General features: G+C 45.1%; 1 protein-coding gene across 3 annotated transcripts in view; it reads left to right on the top strand.

Annotated features, from left to right (window-relative positions):
- LOC135385147 (hemicentin-2-like) overlaps positions 1-21417 on the top strand; it is a 575110-nt gene that overhangs the window by 246936 nt on the left and 306757 nt on the right. The window lies entirely within an intron of this gene.

The raw sequence follows: 21417 nt of genomic DNA, 5'->3' as shown, positions 1-21417 counted from the left end.
GAGAAGTGAAGCCGAGATTGGGGGCCACTCCAGTGACATCACTGCTCGCCTTCCGGTTTCGGTCACATACATCTCTATGGGAGCCCCCAACGCATAGTTTCGGAATACCAGGAGAGGTGTGGTGGTAGCGCGCCGAAGTGGCCCCCAAAGTGGCGTGTGCAAAGCGCCCTCATTGGACAGTTCAGGTAACGTGACCCTCGCCTGGCTCCAAAGAAGCTACCGCTCACCTCCTATCCCCACGTCACTTGCCCCACGCTTCTCACTTTTGTCGAAGAGCCGTTGGGGCGCCTCCTTTTCTTCTTTCCTCCATGGTTAGCGGCTTGCATGGGACCTACAATATGGCGGCCGATGCAGTACATCTGCCTGCAAGCGACAGTGGCGGTCCTCTGCGGATGACGTCATGTGAATAAACCCTATAGCGCTGGTGTGTGCGCTAGGGGACACCACACCCGGCTGGTGTGTTCGCCGGGGCACGCCACAACGGTCCAACATAACAACATTTCAAATGCGTCGCACACCACAACGGTTTAAATGTGTTGCAATATTGCTCGCGTATTTCTGTTGAGTGGTACATGGAGGCTTATGGCGTTCCGTAATGATGTAATAAGGCATATGGATTCCGATATCAGTCGCATATAATAAAATTGGATATATAGCTATATCCCATCAGACTAGTGCTGGTGTGCATGCCAGAGCACACTACACCACACGAAGCTGGTGTGTACGCCAGGGCTCACTACACCAGGCTGGTGTGTACGACAGGGCACACCACGACATGAGTCAGCCATAGAGAGGACGGAGACACAACGGTAGAAACACAACAGCGGAACTGCAGACTCTCAACTAAAGGATTTATTGACAATACGTCAGTTAAAAGGCGCAAGAAAATAGGACACAGATAGTGATAAACGTGAGGATAAACATGCTCCAACAAAAGTTAGTCTCCTGCAAGATAGTCAATCTCGACTGGTAAGAGGGACAAAGAAGTTTGGCTAACACACTTATCTCCCAGTGAGGAGATTAGGGAGGCCTCCAGAATCTCTCGAACATTCTTTTCTTTGAAGCGAGCACAAATGGTTGTAGCTTCGAACAGTGGTTTACATTTGCAAGTGCGACAGTGCACCGCAAAGTGCCCGGAAGGGGTGGAGGCATCAACCTTGCATCTGTGTTCTAGAAGCCGAGTATTAACACAACGGCCACTTTGGCCAACGTACGCTCTCCTGCATGTGAGGGGAATTTTGTATACAACATGCTGCATACATGGGACCAAGTTCTGTCTATGTTTGATTTTACAACCAGCCTTAGAGGGGTTATTGATTTTTCTGCACAAAGACCTAAGCTTAACAGGTGCAGAAAGGACGACCGGAACGCTATACCTACTTGCTACATGTTTAAGGTTGTGCGATATGGTATGCAAGTACGGGATATTCACAAGTCTTCCATTAGGTTTAGGTTAGATTTTACTCATGGCTATGTACCAACTACAGTCGGACCTCGTTTTATGAACCCTCGATATACGAATTCCGTCAACTTACGAACGGCTCCACAGGGAACCAAAACTTTTTCCGTGTATTTTAACCTCGTTTTACGAGCCCTCGATATCCGAACTATGAACGGATTATTAGGGAACGGACCCAAAGTAGCCAAGCCATTCTGACCTCGATATACGAACGGGCGTTATGAACGTACAGAGGACAGGCCAATGGACCGGAGGATAATGAAAGTTCCTCAGTACATGCTGTCAAGGTCCAACATACAATGTCCCAACGCCACTACGTTCTACAAACATCATTCACCGTTTCCTGAAAGTATAATTCCGGCGTTTACAGCCAAGAGAAGGCGTTCAGTCCTGACAGCCGGGGACAAGGGTGATATTTGCCGTTGGAAGCAGTCTCATCCGCGCGCGATACGGTACTTTGAGGACCGGGTGGATGAGTCAAGTGTCAGACTTCTGTCATCTATTCTTCTTCGGGATAGACCCTGCAGAAAGTATGGTGCAAAGCACAATTACACAGTATTTTCAAAAATAAAACTTATTCAAATCAATTTCCCCATGGTTTGGTGAGGTATTTGTGCACTGCACACCTCGGACCTCGATTTACGAATACCTCGATTTACGAACGATTTTCTGAGAAACGAAGGGTGTTCGTAAAGCGAGGTTTGACTGTACCCCAAATTTCTACCTTGGTGCACACCACGACAGTCTGGTGTGCACGCCTGGGCACACCACAACGGTCTGGTGTGTACACCAGGACACATGAAGCAGTCTGGTGTGTACGCCAGGGCACACCACAGCAGGCTGGTGTGTACACCAGGACACACCACAGCGGTCTGGTGTGCACACCAGGACACACTAGCACACACCAGACCAGTATGATGTTTTTTTTTTCAACTGGGCGACATCAGGAGGACCTGTGCCGACATCCATCTGGGAAGTTTGCTGCAAACACAGCGAATGAAACCTCAGGTACATACAGCCGACAGATGGATTCGAAGCTACAACCTCCCAATCTGCAGTAATGCCTGGTAATATGATCAACGAGCCGATGCTGTATCCACCCAGACGTGCCGCTGGTCTCAACCTCTGGGTTCTCCTCGTTTCGAAGCAATTGGTGACGTCATCGTCCGTCACAGTGAGATGTTTTTTTTTCTTTCGTATTCGTATAAGTGATCATCGTCCGTCGTTCATGAGGTTGGAGTATTATTAATTGAAAGTTGTTTTCCACGTAACGGCGATTTCGGTATTCTTTAGTGGAGTTCCGTTTGTACAAACGGGGGAGACTTGAAAAGTTGTTTTTCTTAAACTGAAAAGAGGAGATACACTACCGACCTGTGTGCTAAAATTTAGTGTTCTTGAACGCACATCGTGGTTGCTTGGTGATAGCAGGGAAAAGTACACACTGGTGTTCATAGGTCACTGTATAAAATGCGTCGATTAAATATAGTCCACGCCGTTTTAGCACTGGTGTACACACTCCGAAGAAGACAAAAAAGAAAAAGAAGAATACATATGCAGAGTATTACGGTATATGATTGAAGTATGTGTTCGATAACAATCACACGAGAACAATCAACCTAGGAGAAAGTAGGAATTGTTGAGGTCCTTCTAAACTAACGTCTAAACTAAAAATTCCACAATTACGCATCCTATGAAGAATATATCCGCAATGAAACTCCGCTTCAGTGTTACATTCTTCAAGCGGTGTAGGTGTACAGAACAGTGCAGTACAGTTTTCTCCTCAAAGTGTCCTGGACCGTGAAGGCTTCTGCAGCATCATTACATTTAGCCGAATACAAGGTTAAAAAACCGAGAGAACTCGTTCAGCCAGGAACGAGCAGGAAGCGTAAGATTTCTTTCTTCCGCGGAGTGCAGCCGCAAATTAACGTCATTTGGCACTTGAAGCGGGAACGTGTCCGAATATGTTTTGATTCTTACTAACATGGGAGCTGTTTTTTCCTCATGAGTATGTGGTAATGCTATCTTACAGGTAGTTCCCTTATTGGTACAAGAATCTACTTCAGCCTCGCCGCTTTCACGAAATGGAGAGTCATGCAGATAGACATAATCCTGCACGCAACGCAGAAGGGAAGTGTCTCACGACGAGAGCCGCGGATGTTTCAAACAGAAACTGTTCTTGTTTGGGGCACAAGAAGAAAAAAAAGTAAAAAAGGAAAGGGTCTGGAGGAGTTTTGGAAAGGTCTGAAAGCACTTCACAAACAAAAATTCTTGCAGACGTTTCCTCTTTTATTATGTTTCTCCTCTTTATTTTATATCAAGGCTGTTATTATTTGCATGGCCAGCACTTTCTTCATATATTGCACAACGTGATTATGTATAAATACTATAAAAAAAGAAAATGCCTCGCATGCTTCTGAAACCTTCCCCACATACTACCCTTGTTATCTCTCTAACCCGTTTTGTTACAAAGATGCATTCATTCACCTAACGCACTTCTGCACCCCAACAACGCTGATGAATGACACAAGTTATTTACCTTAGTTGTAAAAGCCTAGTTGCATTTTCCCCATGCATGCATGCTGTTGACCTATAATACCCACGAACTCTTTAACACGTCATCCTTACGCCTTCAGATACCATGCCAATGATAAGGACTGAGAAGAACACTCTCCCTTGGAAATATCGGCGTCTCTCGTCCTCAGGCTCTTCCCCCAACATCCACTTACCGGTTCGCTGGATTTTGTGCCCTTCTACGTAATGCAGAAGTGCATCCATTCAGCTGTACTTTTCTTTGGCTTCCTGAATGTACTTCGAAATATTTCGAACATATTATGTAGCAACTCGACGGCATATTCACCATATTCGCAACCCGTCGCTTTATAACATAATCTGGATATGTCTAGAAGATTGCTCGTTCGTAAATATGCATTGCGTTGAAGAACTGAGCAATATCGCACTATCTCATCATAAACTGTAGAACTGCTACTGCTACAGGGAGAGTTCATCGACGTCAGATGCATCGGAATTACGTTCCTATTGCTCGTGCGAATAAATTAAACAAGTTGTAGTGGCAGCTGCTCGCCAGGCTCGCAAATGAAAGTCTCCGTTGGATGTTTCAGTGTTTTTCGCATAAAAGTGCAATATTCAGGATGAAGATTAAAAGTCACATGGAGATTACAACATTCCTCAAGAGAATGGGGAGGGGAATCAGAAAACAAGGCTGAGAAGAGAAATGTACTTGAAGAGCGAAAATGTAATTTAATGATCACCACTTCGCTGCTTGTTTTAGATGCATAATATTGGTATGACTACCAAGAAAGTCTAAATGAGTTGTAACCAATAGATCACATTAAGTTTCCAAAATCACATGAAGTAAATTATACTTGACTATTTTTTCAGCTGAATTTAATTGAAAATGCGAGGTAGAACAAGTCGATCCCGTTGGCATCCACAGGAAGTCTGGAGTGGGATGCTGGGACGTCCTGTGGATCGGAGAGAAATGACGTCTCACGGACACCGTGTTGCCGCCTCCCAGAACAGCCCAGTGACTTGCGGAATTCGGGATGCCTGACGGACCAAGTACTCATTCATGTTGAAATTTAAATTATTTGTTTATGTTTAATCATGATATCAATTAAAACATAAAGACACTTTATTTTTATGCGCATATGCGAGGCACTTGTGTTGCAATGACACTTAAACCCACAGTTTTCTTAGAAGTCGGCCCAGGACGCACATTCCCCGTCAGTCGTGACATTGCGCACCTCTGCGAGGCCGACAACGGCAAGCCCTTTCACCAGTACCACCACTACGCTTATACCTCGAGGTAGTACCGCCCATCAGCACATGTGCTGCAATACACACGGGAAAAATTGTTGAAAAGCTATGTCCAGTCTCATGTGGCCACCCATATACGGCCTATTTGTTTACGAGTTGTAAATTTGGTACAATTTTCCATTTGACAAATATCACGAGGATAGTTACTCGCAAAGTTACACTGTTATGCATCGAGAGCATCAGATATAGGTACAGGTACATTTTAGAACCACGTAACACGCCAAATTTGGGCAAGGTCCGGAGAATATCGACGAATTAATCGTAAAGAGGCAACGTGGGGGAAGTGCCTTTTCCCAGGCTTGAAGCCTGGGAACTCTCAGACAAGTAACAGAACCATACAAAGCAAAATAACTATATTCCCAGAGCAAGATAATGTCACATATTTTTGCGGTCCCACACACAAAAATATGCGTATAATGTTCAGTAAAGAAGTAAATTATAAGTTTATAATCAACTGGAAACACTATCTCAACTACCCCAAATTCAATCTGCGAGAAGTATATTGTGAGCTAACTCGAAAAGAATGGAAAAATCGTAGCACTTCCAAATGATGAAATCCTGATATTGCGCTAGATTATGAACGTAATCTTGAATCTCTTGAATCAATCAAGAAACAGTTCGTACAAAATGAAACGCTGAATGTATACTAAACCCATCGATTCTCCAAATGCACCCAGAATTATCACAGCGAAATAATGCGTTAGAAATGACTTCGATAATTGAATGATTCGAAGGTACATGTTTGAAGGAGGCAAAATAACTTGAGTATTCAACATGCAACGCAAATGTCCCTCTGCACTGCCGACCCAAGATCGTGTCACTTCCCTGCGCCGCTCTGACGAACTCCAAGTACAGCGAAACAGCTGTCCTCGGCTGGGAGAGCACGATCAAATTATAAACATATGCTCAACGTGCAGCCACAGAGCTTCGGCCATTTTTCCTTTTTATATGTTGCTTCGCGCCAAACACACATGACCTGACAAGGGAGGGACGTTCGTGTGGCATGAAATCAGTCAGACGGCACATGGAGGCTAGCGGGAAACAGCTCATCTGAATTGCAAGACTGAAAAGCGGATTCCTGAATACATCTGTTCAATACATTCAAAATCAGGTCGTCAAATCCGCATTGCCACGCCAGACGCAGAGAGGAATATCAGACCGCTCAATCATTGCACCTCAAATTCATTCAAACCGCACGGGCGATTAAGGCCCGTTCCGACATACAGCGCTTTACTCCATAGCGCTGCACCACAGCACTGCAAAACAGCGCTGTACGTATTTCCACTGTGGAGTTCGCACTTGCAGCGCTTGCAGCTTAAAGCTAAACTGAAGTTGTTGTATTGTTGACTGATTATATGAGTCACAAAATTAGTGAGCCTGTCTTCCTTATCGTTTTAGCTTACCACTCTATATATCCATAATTTACTGATTCGCTTTATTTTCCCCAACCAAGTCAACAACTGAGGCCAGTTCTAAAACTCAGCCCCATTGCTTTTGCACTTGAGTGTAACGCTGCATCCTCTGCTTCAAAAGAGCGCAAACACTCCTGTGTGTATTGGCATCGAGGCGGAAGACCAGTCACAAGGACTGGCTCCCATATAACTATCTCAACAAGCTAGGACTAAAACTAGAACTAGTGCAATGCCAACTCCTGCTTGTGAAATCACGTCACGTTAAGGATTGCTGTTCGTGCTTGTCGTCGCCATGCAACAGACCAAGACTGCGGAGAGTTGCGTACGGGATAACGGCACGAAAGAAAGTAACGCTTAGTAATGGACAACGTACCTTCCATGCGTTTCTTCGAATAGCACAGACGAAGTTAGCCAGCGTCTTCCGAACTCCATAGCACCAAGGACTGCTCTCTCCCTCTGTAAGACTCTGCGAACACCCGCTCGAACGAGGCTTAGAACGTGTGACGGCCCCCGAGCGCGACCGCCGTGTACTGCTATGCAGCGCGCAATCCACACTTGGTAATTTATCTCTACGGCTAAGAGAATGAACTGTCGTCTATCCCGGATTGGAACGGGGGGGGGGGTGCTTAAGTAGAACATCGGTTAGTGGTAGCTATTACTTCCTCATGGCGGTTTTCTACACCTTCACCTCCGGGTAACACCGTATACTCTTCGTGGTATTTTCTTAGTGCGTGCTCTGCTCCCGAGTAACGCCTCTTCTTCTAACTTCAACCAGATACTCCAATAGTTGTTGGGCGACGAGGGCGACACAGATGGTATCAGATGCGACACACGAGGGCGTGATGCTGCTTAACGTTGAACTTCCATCACTCCATTTTTGTTTTAAACTTCAACGGACGCTGCCGCACATGAACAATGCGGAGGCCGAACGAATGCATGCTTTGGAAAAGTGCAAAATCAGGCAGTCCGGTTAAAGTAAATGGAGGACCAAGGGTCAGGTTAGGTGCCGCCAACATTTCAAACATGAAACTTTTTCCACTTATCATTCGCAATGCGAAAGTGCATACTTTGTCGAACGGCACGATTAAGCGAAGAAAAACACAAAATCAAACTTGACTGACTCTGGCGCAAAGAGCAATTTGGAGGAAACACTGCGCTGGATACGAGAGGACTGCTCGGCTGTACCATTCTTACTTGGCCGAATTCTATTAAGCGTACAACACCAACAAGGGCACTCGCAAACATCGCTCTCTCGGAACTTCAATTACGGCACACGGGAAAATTGCTTCGAACGTAGACGTCAGGAGGAGGGTTGGTCTGAGATACTCGACTGTGTCGGCTGCCTTCCAAGTGCTCCGAAACAGATAAAAGCATTAGCAATCTTTGCTCACGTATTTTCGTTGACCTGCGTTCACTGGAGTAACCGCGTTGGATTCATGGGTAAAATTAAGTTACAGAGTGGCTCATATTGAAAAAGGAATAGCAGCAAGGGACAAGGACGGGAACCACTCGAACCCTTGCTGCTATTCCTTTTTCAGTATGTACTGTTACCAACTGCCTCGCCTTTGGACGCTCGTACAGAGCGGTCCCTTTTGCTGAATATCACTCTCAATCTTGCCACAACACAAAATGAGCAAGAACACACTGTGTCAGTGTTATTCCAATCTGATGATTGCTTCAAAGCCGATAGTTGTTTGAATCTGGGGTTCGGATTCCGGGATCTCGGGATATCGGCACAAGTTCATGTCCGGAAATCCTGGGATTTCGCGAGGCCGAATGCAGGGATTTCAGGATAATAAATTTCGGCTTTCGCGACAATGAATAGTATGCGGCACGGAGTGTCTTTTAGTTTCAAGTATCGTTTCACCGAAAAGTATTATTTGCAATTGGAAACCGAACCACGTGACAAATATTTTAGCTATCGACCCATGTGAACCGCACAAGCCGTGGCCGCGAGCAGCGCTCAAGTAGGATTGAAACTCCTACGAAAATATCTCCCCCATCCCCCATTCAAACTTGCGAGAAAAAAAAATCCTCGTATAGCTTCATCATCAGGCCACTCCCCATTCCCCATTTTCTCTCATACGAAAACCAGTAAGAAACAGAAACGCTATCTTGATGGTGAGTTGATACACCAAGCAATTCCTCACCTCAGTGTTTTTTGTGTATATAATCAAATTAAACTTAGACACCTCACCCTTCGTTTTGAGAGGAATGCGAGCAAGGCTATCGAATTTGCAGACGCTCGCAAGACAGTGAATGCATATAGTATATGTTTTCTCTTAGAAAGGAAATGCTTTTCTAAGTGAACTTTTGGTTCGTCATCCCATGTATGTGATGTTTCAAGTTCATCTCTAAATTTAAGCGCGTATATCCTTATCCGTATATCATACAGTAAACTGGTCCAATATGACACCAGTTCGGAATTGCTATATTGGGAGAACACAATACATTACATTTTCATGCTACGCATTTAGTTTGGCTGATATGCATGATACACTCACTATGGAAACAAAGGTGCACACGTTACGCCATTGCTGAAAGGTACTGTAACGCAGTAGACAAGCATGATATGCCGGTGATGTGACTAGAGACATTGTTGCTTCTAAATACCATATGCGGAACCATACGACCGACAACGCGCTATAAATATTTTTAATTTGCCATGAAAGATGCGGCGTAGTGGAGCGGTGCGACGCCTGGTGTCAAACAACCCCCTGTACAGCGGGCAACACTGAAAATTGGTATTACACACTTTGACATCGGAACTTCGTTATTTTAGTAACCATATTATTAGTTTTCCTGTTTACCTATGCATTCTGAAACCCCTGTTAACAGTTTAACCTGTTAACCGATGTTTTTCCAAAGTAACCCAGTGCTGGCCGCTGTTCGATGGGGGCTCTCCCTACTTCACTGCTGCGCCTGCGGGCTCCTTTTGTTCGCGGCCTCTTTCGAACGAACAAACTCTCTGTGAACAAACAAGTCCCGAAGCTGTCTGGCTTCTTGAACGTCTGACACATTTTTTTTCAATGGCTCAGCATTTCATTTCAGTTCGCTTATCCGTTTATCCTCAGATGTGGATCGTTGTGTGGATCGCAGGGGCGGATTTTATGGTGGATTGTGATGGAATGTTATGTCGGGCTCAGTGTTATACGCATGCAGTGTGGTTGCCGCCGTATGTGTCAGAAGTACGGATTCATTTCGAATACCTAGTACAGTGTTGCCCGTAATCTTTAATTGTAATTTTCTAATTAACTGCACCGTCGATTGGAATGAAACTTGCACAGTTTTTGTCCTGGTGGCTTGGACTATCGAATAGCCACACTAAATGACATTTGATCAGTGCTGCTTTACAGTACATTTAAGGGTGTTGATTTACACCAAACATTGAATACAGTTAGGGTATCGTCCAATTTCCAGTGTAGACCAGCAAGCCGCACACCCGCTAAGTACATGTTACACCCTTTCAGAGGCAATGTGGGTGTACCATAACTCACACCCTTTTAAGTGTAAAAGTCTGAAGGTGTTGTGAATACACCCCGAGGGTTAGGTGTATTTCATTACACCAACAAACTTTTACGCTCAAAGGTGTGTGAGTTTAGGTACACCCACCTTACATTGAAAAGGGTGTAAAAAGTTTAATGTGTTGATGTGTTTCTTTCTAATAGGTGTCATTGGAGACTGTTTACTGGAACTACTTCGTCTTTAATCAGGAATGCACGCCCGGACATTTTATGGTATGCCCTCAAACACAGCGTCCGTAAAACATTTGCTCAACCACCTTCATTTGAAATGAATTTGAATCCCAACTTGGCATTCAGAGTAATCACGAAAATAGCTCCAGGTGCACCGGAAATAATTTTTTCGAAAAGTTATCGAATTACAGTTACAGTTTCATAATATCGAAAGTAATCGTGGAGGCAATGCTTTTCGGGAAATGTAATTACAGTGAGCGGCTTACTCGTATGTAATTACCTTACAGGTCTGAGTAGAACTGTTCTAACTGAGATGTGACTCAGAGAACTCAGATCTGGATGCTGCAGGACATCAGTTGTCCTTCTGTCTGGCAATGCAGTACCACTTTTCCAAGAGGAGGTGTCCTATTCCACCGAGACCTCAAGCTGGTATTGGGGTGCAATCGCGTGACGTCACCGCTGGTATTCCAGTTTCGGTTTTACAGTTGCCTGTGGTTGCCTGCATGGTTTCCGACGTTTTTGAGCAGATGTGATTCTATATCGTGCCAATGTGGCACTGAACTGCCGTGTACAGAGCCTCTTCATTGGCTATCTCGGGTAACGTGACCCTTGCATGGCTTCGAAGAGCTAAAACTCATTCCCTTTTCATACGTCATTGCCCCAGGCTTTCCCTTCTCACAAGCGCACTTAGGTAGCCTCCTCTTATATTCCTCCCTCGATAACCGTTTCGCACAGTTCAAGTGCAGCGACAACAGTAGCGCTCTGCGATCGCTTCCAAAACGAACGGGCGAGTACAAGGGTTCCATCCCCTGCACTCCACGCGTTCGCCACCATTGTGCTCTTGATGCTCGCACTGTTGGATTTCGTTTTTCAGTGCCCGTCTTTCCTTTAATATACGGTTGCAAAAATTGTGCAAACGGCCGTAACGTCCCTTCCTCCGCCACCGAAGTGGAGCTGCATTATCCTTTGCTCGACTGAAATGAAGTCTTGCTGTGCCACCCACGACGCAACTGCGGACGGGCTGTGAACTCATCCAGAACTAGGGAGAAAACGAATAGAAAAGTGCATGCAAAGAGGATGTGCGCGGCCGAACCCGAATAACCGAACGCGAATGTGCTACATTGTCTGGACTGCTGCAGGAAAGTGCAGCCAAGTCCAAGAGACATCCAATGCACTGAAAGTGCGAATGCGCAGGCATGGATCAATATTGTTTTCTTCGCCGGCAGCTCTGCGGAATGGGCCTGTTGCACCAAAGATTCGCCCTGCGACCACAGCGCTAACTCCCTCCTGATGTGCAGAGAGCCTTTACTGGCCAGGCTTGTCCGGCGTATTCCCTGCCTTACCCCTGTATAGGGAACGTCATCTCTCTTGTGGAAGTCATTGCGTCAGAGTATTTCAGAGCCGCAGCGTAGGCAATACATGCGTGTGTAGGGAGAGACCTCCGGCTACACGACCACAATTGGCGCTATATAATACTGTTCGGAGCGCCGCTAAACGTCGTGCAACTGGCCCGTGAAGCACTGCAGTGATAATATATATGGCAGCCACATCCATGTACTTAACTTTCAGTACATTGTGCGGCTTGATACCTTTTGCCTGGAATGGTCTATGTGCAATGGGCCTTTCGCGGCAATGCAAGGAAGCCATACAATGAGGAGTTATTTGCGTGCGATCTACACTACGCACTCAGCGAACAACACTAAGGGTCCCCACTTTTGTTTCTTTTCTGGTTTTGCTTTGAGTCATTTCCGCCTTACTTCCTTATTGTGGCGTCTCCATTGATGGAAGAGGGATAGATGTTCGCACTTCTTATAGTGTGTTTTCTATTCGTTTTCGTTGCTTGGACGTTGGAGCGTAACGAAGACTAATGACCGATTCTTTCTCACCAATAACGTTGCGGGCAGTTTGTCAGAGCAAGCGATCGACGGGTCGCTATTTGGATACGGTCCAGGACTGAGGGAACAGTTTGCCCAGATTTTGACTTGTGCTCATCTTTTATTCTTCCCAGTCTTCAATAGAAGTGACTCTCTTTCGGACGTTCTTTTTTGTTTTGTTTTTTTAAATTATTGCCACTTTATTGTATTCTGTCTTATGAGCCAAATGTCTAATATTTGCCCTACGCATAGTCGATTTCGGGGGAGTTATCCAGCGAATCTTCGTTTTCAGTATACCATATACAGTCAAACCTGGATTTAGGAACACCCTCGGTTCCCCGAAAAATCGTTCATAAATCGAGGGATTCATAAATCGAAAATTCAGTTAACTGAGTACTATCGACCAAATGAAACAGTATTTCTGAGTTGGGATTGTGTTTATAATGCCATATATTGTGTAATTTTGCTTTTGACCATGCCTTCTGCTGTATCAATCTCACAAAGAACAGACGTTAGCGCATTCAGACTCTGTTTATTATGCAATACTAAATAGTTTAATTTTGCTTTAGATCATGCATTCCGCTGTGTCAATCTTGGAAAGAAGAGATGTCACCACATTCGCACTGGACTGGTCTCGGATTTCTGGTCGGTGGCAGCGACCACCTTATTCATCAACTGAGGTCAGGAACACTTGGTCGCACCTTGTGCGACCCCGGAAAACCCGTGTGTCGTTCGGATTTCGAGGAGTTAAGAACCGAGGGTGCAATACCTGGAAAACGTTTTGTCCGTTCAGGCGTCATTCATAAGACCACGGAATTATCCCCTTGAAGATTTCTGTTGACCTCGGAACGATCCGTTCATAAATTGAGGGCAAAAACGCTGGGCAACTCCTAGTTGGTGCCCAGAAATTCCGTTCATTATTGGAATATCGAGGTTCATAAAAGGAGGGAAAAATGAATGGAAAAGGTTTGGTTCCCCGTGCTCGTGTTCATAAAACGAGGGAATTCATAAATCGAAGGTTCATAAATCGAGGGTTGACTGTAATTTAATTCCTTCTGTTTCTGTAAATTTTATTTTGAACCCGTTCGGCTGCGCACGTACATGCTGGAAACGTGCGCAAGGAACCGTTCCCGGCAAGCTGAAGAAGGCATTTTCCGCTATTACTCGACCGCGCAGGCTACCATTGTAAGCGTCATTTCGTCAGCCAATGAGATGACTAACGGAAGCTGCGTAACGGAAGCTGGAACCTGCTTGTCTTCATCCAACCTTGCATGTGCCTGACTGAACGTTGACAGTGTCGATGCCTGGTCAAGTGTGTATCTGTGTGGCTTACCTTTACCCACAGCGGAGTTGGTTGCCGCAGTAAAAATGTCATTCGGGCCATCATGATAAATCACCGAGTGGATTTATTTACTCGTTGGTGGTAATTCTCAACACTGGGAGGTGATGGGTTCGAATTCTACCAACGTCTGCGTTGTGTAAGTTTTTCCGCCAAACTTTCGATACGGATGTCGGCACACTTTAATAAGGTAGAATCAACCAAATATAATCTCTATAGGATCGTGCTGTCCGGATTATCTCTAAAATGGCTGTAGATACGGAAGCGAACGTCACTTAGATAATGACAAGAAATATCCCCCATTGAATGACACCTTTTTCAATTCTGTGCGGTGCTTGCTTGAATTTATACAAGTTTTGTTTCTTTTTGTATGAATGCATGGAGTTCTATGGGGAGAACACAGAAATGCAGAGTTCGAGGTAACTCGCTACTGTAACTAAGTTCCTTTTTTTGGTATCTTGTAACTTAACTCGGTACTTTTGCGCCGTGGTAACTTTCAGAGGAACTCGTTTCTTTTTCAGGTAACTTTGCCGGAGTAACTTGAGCTCCAGGTTACTTTTAATTCGCTTTTCACTCACGTCCACTTATTTTCTTGCTTTCTCTCCGGTTCTTTCATGACATTTGATGCCACAGAACGTGGTATTCAATCAGTGACAGTATTATATTCAGGAAGTAAGAACCGCTGCCATTGAAATGAAGCTGAACCATTGTGCGCCCACAGGGAGTCAGATGCAAGGTGTTCGAATTGTTGGACATAAACGAAAACGATCTAAGCGTGTTGCACTCCTCCGCAGGCAACTCAAGGTCGAACTCAACTGCTCACGCACGCTCCACCTGTGTACTGCTATTTTGTGTCCGAAGTAACTTGGAAGTAGCTTGTTCTTTTTTTTTAAGTAACTCCATAACTGCGAGTTACATTTCAGGCTGAAGAACGTTATTAACTTCGTTATTAACTTAGTTACATTTTCACCGGTAACTTAACTCGTAACGAGTTCTTTTTGATGGGTAACTTCTCAATATATGCAAAAATGTTCATGAAAACGCCCCTATGGTGGCGATCGACTTCGAAATGGTGTCAAGCTCTGCGTTCCTTCTTTGAGATGAGTGTTCAAGCAAACTTTTCAGGGTAGTCTGTCACATGTTTGTGATAACCTGGACAGATAAAACCATTTTGTCGTCTGCTAGCTGGGACTGCACAGTGCTGCCACCGCTACCAGTTTTCGTTTCGGGTGAGGGGAGAGGCAACGGCCGTGTGAGGGAAGAACTGGTGTATCCTGACCTTGTTCACCTTTCATCGTGTCGGCAACTCAAGGCCTTGTTGAGGGCATAATAGGATGCTCGAGGTTCAGGATTTCTGAAAAGAAGTGTCGAAGTATTTCGGTAGCCCCTCGTAGAGCAGAAGCAATAGCCCGAAACATCTGGCCTTGCGGGGGGAGCTTCGAGACATTTGTTTTTCTTTTTTTAAGTTAGGACTGCAACGACCTTGCTGTTGAAATGAGTAAAAAATGGGTGCAGAACCATCACGCTATCCCTTGCGTACGTAAAGGCGACAGCTTCTTATCGGCCTTGAGCGCCGTGTCACAATCATAGTTTTGTTTGTCCTACTCGGTTACCGTCTGTTAGAGTTGTACTTTTTGTAAACCTCCCAAATATTGTACTATTCCAACTCAGTGGAATAGCCACCTGACTGAGATTCGGGGAAGGTACGTTGGACGGGGGACACTTGACGCCTCAGGGGGTCTTCGCGACCAGATGCTCGCCGGCAATAAATCAGTAGAATGGGCCAAGGAAGATGCACTGTCCAAAGTTGCATGGTGCACTGGTTGACAGCTTGCTCCGTTACTTATAAATACCGAGTAGTGGGCGGACAATACGCTATTTGCAAAAGTTCCATGGAGCAGTGCGCGCCCTGGGAGGGCACGCCGGGAAATGCTGTGCAAAACTACAGCGGCGGTGCATTCACCAGTACGACGACGACGACGATCGCAGACGATAGCAAATCGCTGTCGTTTTGCACAGCATTTCCCGCCGCGCCCTGCCAGGGCGCGCGCTGCTCCCTGGAACTTTTTCAAACGGCCTATTAGGAGGTGCCTGGTTCGGTCTAAATTCAAACTAGGCCCACCATGAGTTGGAGATGTTTGGACCGGGCTTCTGGGATTGGTGTTTGCTGGCGGGTGTTGTGTTTTAAATGTCACCCTTTTAAGCGGAGGACACACGAATATCCGCGTGTGGAAGCCGCAACGATTTGATAAAGACGAGGCGAAAGTCCCGTGACTTCAGTCGCTGTAGTATTGTCTTGTATATAGTTATGTAAATAACTATGTAAATAAGGCCCAATTATTGTTCGCGAATACCGCCTGTCGGACGTTTCTTGGGAATATCTCCGATCTGTGAGCACATCAACGGACCACCTTCCAGCAACAACGGAAGAAGCTTTACTGCGTCTGTGTATATTTTTTTTCGGTTGACGTCATTTCATTTTATTCCATCAAAAAATGCAAGTAAAACAACCTGCTACATTTTTTTCTTACGTGTATTTCGAGCGGTGCAGAATTGCTCAGAAAATCTGGTTGCTCATGGGCACCGTGAAATTTGAACTGAAATGAATGATAAAAATAGAAATTGACAATGCAGATTATCAAAGTTTGCCGGGAGCCTAATGTTTTCCCGCGTTTGCATGATATTTCCTTAGCAGCGCCGCCAGTTCTCAAAACGATGCCTGAAAACACTTGTCTTTGTACACAAGCTTTATCCTTCCTTCACTGCTCTTGCTCTACTGTATAGCTGAAGAGTGCAAGTCACAGTAGTGCACATCGGTCCTCATACTAAACTCATAATTGACAATACGTAGCTTTACGTCCCGACACAATTTCATGTTTAACTGAAACGCACTGTTCCGTGTCAAAATGACCTACAGTGTGGTGTGAGCAAAGTCCTTTAAGTTAAATTGGACTTTTCAATTAACGGGATATTTCGAGATGTCAAAGAAGACAAATCTCACTTTACGACATTTCTCCTTTCTCGAACACTCACCGAGACGTTTCCTGCTTTCATTTCGTTCACGACAAAGAAGAAGACATTTCCTAAATAAAACATTTCATAGTTGTTCGAAAGTGAAGCTACAGTTCACCAAACTGAACGATTCGATGATCACCTCCCATACATGTGGTCAGGAAGCAGCTCCCAGATTCTGGCACCAAAATACGGGAGGTCAGGTTACTTTGAGCACTGCTTCCCATGTCTGCGGCAAACGACAGGAAGCTATAAATTTGCACGTTCGAAGACATTCGGTCAGCCGGACTAATGTTTATGCAGGGGGTGTTGTTTTATTTGATTTTGCTCGGTGTTTATAACAGGGGTCAGAGAGAATTAGAGGTCTTCTCCATCTTTACCATTTTGACGCCTGCGAACGACGCGCGTAAAATCACGTCACTTCCGACTTCTGCCCAAGAGAAAGATCACGTGACTGCACCGCTAGTGGCGCCATCCATCGAGAAAAGCTCACATGACCGGAGCGGGTGATTCCCCCATAAGTCGACCCGGGATGCATGCTAACCCCCTAGTCTCCTACTCCATCTGTCCACCTGTGAGCAGTGCTCAGAACCGCAGTTGATTTGCCGTGCTTAACACTGAATAAAAAAGTATAACGACCTAGCGTCGAAAAGCAGTACTCTGAAACTGGCGGTTTTACAAAAACACGGGTTTGAGAAAGAGAATAATTCAACGCAAACAATAACTGCGGTTGGCTCTCGATAGCCCTCTTGGCAGACGCGCACTCAGAAGTTCTATATGTGGAGAGCTGCGTGCGGTGGGAATTTAGTGCACGCGGCACATATGCGAGCCGCAACCGCAGTAATGTCCGTTCCCCTTAGTCCGCAGTCCCTTAATGTAATGTCCATCAGTTAATAATTCATCTACCATAACGCACGAACCAATTCAGTATGCATTTTAACCGTGGCTGGTGACGTGTTGATGTACATAGATTTGCCTGCCGGTGGGGCGGCATATTGCTTGGGCAGATCATACGTTCTGTGCCGACTACACTGGAAACGGCTCCGACACTTCCTTTACAACGTCTGAGGAAAACCTACGGAACCACCCAGACAGCACCGTCTGTGCAGGGATTCGAACCCGTGTCATCTCCCACTATCGGTGCTGAAGGCACTCTTCGGCACTCAGCCACGCGATCTATTTTTACCTTCGGATACTGACATGCAGGGCGCACTTTAAGATAGAGCGTTATTATCCGTAGCAGCGGACTGTTTTCTTGAATATCATACACCTCACAGGAATTGGGCCGAAAAGCTGAGGTAATAAAAATTGGCTGCATCTCCGGACAGGCTCTGCAAATTCGTTTAAATGCCGTAGCTTTATGGGGCCATCCCCCGAACCTAATCTTCATGCGCCCCCGCTTGAAGTAAAGCACTGTTTATCATCACTTCGTTCGGCTGCCGTACACTTTAGCTACAGTGCGTAGTAATCAAAAGAGACGCATACTTCACCAAACGTAAAAAAAGAATAACAATTCATTAAAACCCGACTCTATCGTCCCTCCACTCGATTTTTTGTTTCTTCACAAGTTCCGGTGATAGCTTTACAAATAAACCTAGCGCATTATTTTATGTGTTAAGGGCATTCGCTGGAGGGAATACTCGTATGTACTGTACATATGCATCTTTCTCAGCCCACCAAAGAGCTGTCACGTGGAAGGATCTCATAATATCACACGGCCAGCACTTGCTAACAGATGGGCATATACGAAACGCGTTAAAGTAATTGCGTGCAAGCAATTAGTTTTTCAGTAATATTTTCCAGTAAACTCAATAAAATGTTGGGTAATCGACTGCTTTTCGCCTAAACGGTCATTCGTAGACGAAGCCAAACGAAAACATCCATCAGTCTTTCCTTGTTGAGCGAAACAAGCAGCGAGTAGAAGAAAGATGAGAGAAGACGACAAGGACATCTGCAATGGCGTTGTCGTCTTCTTCAGCCTTTGTCCTTCTTGCTGCGTATTTCGCTTAGTATTAATCGTCGCCAACCGCCCGGCCTGCATACCTTACGCTAATATCTTTCCTATGCCTGCTCTGCTACTCCACTGCAATGAGCGGAGGTCACTGTAATAGCATTTCTCAGGTGCATTTTCAGTGCCTGGAACACTTTAATCTCGTCCGTACTGCACGCAGAGTAGGTCAAGCGTAGGACATAAGGAGTGACTTGGAAATTCCAAAGGGAAGTTCTAAGTTGGAATGGAGCGCGGTCAAGCTCTTCTATAGTTGAGCCCTTAAGGTCAGGGCCTCGCCAGGAGATGCACCGAGACGCAGCACAGAACACTCAAGTCGGGGCTATGCTCTTCGACACTGCTGTGTCGACGAATTATTCTGATTTATGTCACTGACCTCAGCTTTTGGGCATGTTCATGATGAGGTAGAGAACGGAGGAAAACAATGTTTAAATGCGTGATGCGGTTACCCAAATAGAAGCCCCTATCCTGTTCAAAGGAGTCGAGCTCCAATATTAGAAAACGCTTTAAACGTTGGCCTTTGTGTAATTTTATGTCCTATGGCCAGACTTGTGCCTGTCATTCCAAAAAAGTAATTGATTATGGTTACCGTTACTCTTCTAGCAAAATTAATTGATAACCGTTACAAATTACTCGATGCAAGATGTAATTGAGTAACAAGTACGAAAGTAACGCGTTACTCGGGCCGTTACTTCCAATTCGTGCAAAAAATTCGGCCCCTGTGTGCACCGAAGGAAAACAAATGATACCCCAAGTCCCAAGTCATTGGGACAGATGAAATAGCGCGAAAGACTCGCGCGTGAGAAGTAAGCAATCACATTTTGCGTATCTCAACAAATGAGGTACATAAACTTGCTTTATGCACTAACCCAGTCACAGCTTAAAATTGTGGTCTTTCATTTTGCATTAGTTTCTTATTAAGATACCGGCTGCTGCGCTGGAGACCCACTCTACAGCAGCACTTGATAGAAGTGCTGTGTTGCAGGTCTCAAAAGCACTTACCGTATGATCGGGTACTGGGTGAGAACTGACAAGGAAGCGTGCGTTGCTAGGATAAGATAGGTATAATGCCACTAGATACCGCGACACAACATCATTCCCAATGACTTCGACCACAGGCATGTTGAAACTGAACAAGTCATCTGTATCTATCTTTTCTGATCGTTCGTTGTTCGCTTGCCGACTCCAAGTCCCTTCCCGATGACAGCGTCGCACGTAAGGAGCACAACCATAACTAACAGGGACCAGCCTAACGAAGTAGCCGACTATATAACTTATTGTTCCCTGTCAAGACGGTACCCTTTGAGGGCTCAACGATAGAAAACCTGACGGACTGAGATTCACTATTTCGTTGGGAACTTCCACGTGACTTACACAATAGAATTGAGGAGCCTGAGCTACTGTAACCTGACACCGCACACTGGGGAAGGAGGAGTAGGGGGATTAGGAAGAGGAGCCAGCATAGGATTCCAAAACGCTATTAGGATGTCTTCCGCTTACTACAGTAGAATAACCCAACAAACACACCTTAGGGAATTTGTAGAACACTTTTATTTTGAGTCAGACTCTACTTCAAAAGTTATTCATTACCCGGTAATGGATTACTCAAAATTGTAATCGGATTACTTAAAAATTACTTGTTCAAAAATTTAATTGATCATTCGAAAAATTACTAAAAAGAAATTGATTACAAGTAACGCAATATACTTGTAACGCGTTTACAAGTCTGCCTATGGCATACTTATTATTATCGAAAGTAACGATCAAAGTGAGGTGTTGCTTTTGTAGACGTCAAGTTATTTCATTTTTAGCTGACTAATTGGTAATGACAAAACATTTCTTTTCCCATCAGAGTGAGGGGAGGGGGGTCGAGGTAGCTTGCCGTTGTTGGCCGCACTCAAGTGGGCATCGTCACGCCTATAGCTAAACAAAAAAGAAAAGCAGGAGAGGGGAGTTGAGGACTTCAAAGTGATGCATAGGCAGGATGACCGATAGTGGTGGGACGGAGGCACACTGTAGGTGAGAGGTGCACTAGAGTGGTCTTTCCGCTCGCTAGGCCCGTTTCGTGAAGAAAGCGCACGAGGTCGCGAGTTTTGGCGAGAGTGAATGGATCATCCCACATGAAGCGATCCAATCGCGTGGCTTCAACGCCATGGATCTTGTACAATTTTTACTGGTTTAGACCGCAGAGAAACCCAGGCCCATAAAATATTTTCGCAGAATTCGGGGGCATTTTCACGTTAGGTGGCGCTAAACATCTTGGGTTCAGCTATAAGCGAGGTGTCTTCGCAGGCCTTTCCTGGGAATACGGCTAAAGATATTTTAGGTCTGTAAATGTCACAGCAGTCGTAAAGGTTTGCTCTTTCATTCTGTGTGAAGAAACTGTCATGCTGATGCGTCTGTCGTACCATATTATAGACCTAGAAGTTTTCCCGGTATGTTTGCTATTTTTTTCTGGGTCACTGTCGGTCGGCACATAGGGCATAAAATTTGGTAGAGGTAGAGTTGGCCACTTGGTCAACACATGAAAAAAAAATCTCAGGATGTAAAAGAAAAGCGAAGAAAGAATTGGGAATTATGCAGAATTTGATAAATTAGATGCATTGCTAGCTGAAAAAATCAATGTGGACAACGCGACACGAGCACTCTGTCAACGTTAAAATGATGATGAATGTGTTCAGTTGAGCATATAAAAATATTGCAAGGGTACTTTTTCTTGTTCTTTAGCAATTAATTGTTTTTAAAGTAGCCAGTTAATTGCTAGAGAAGAGCACCTTGCTC

Source organism: Ornithodoros turicata, chromosome 2 (assembly GCF_037126465.1).
Source record: "Ornithodoros turicata isolate Travis chromosome 2, ASM3712646v1, whole genome shotgun sequence".
In the NCBI taxonomy this organism is placed as follows: domain Eukaryota; kingdom Metazoa; phylum Arthropoda; class Arachnida; order Ixodida; family Argasidae; genus Ornithodoros; species Ornithodoros turicata.
This window is presented reverse-complemented; position numbering and strand designations above follow the sequence as displayed.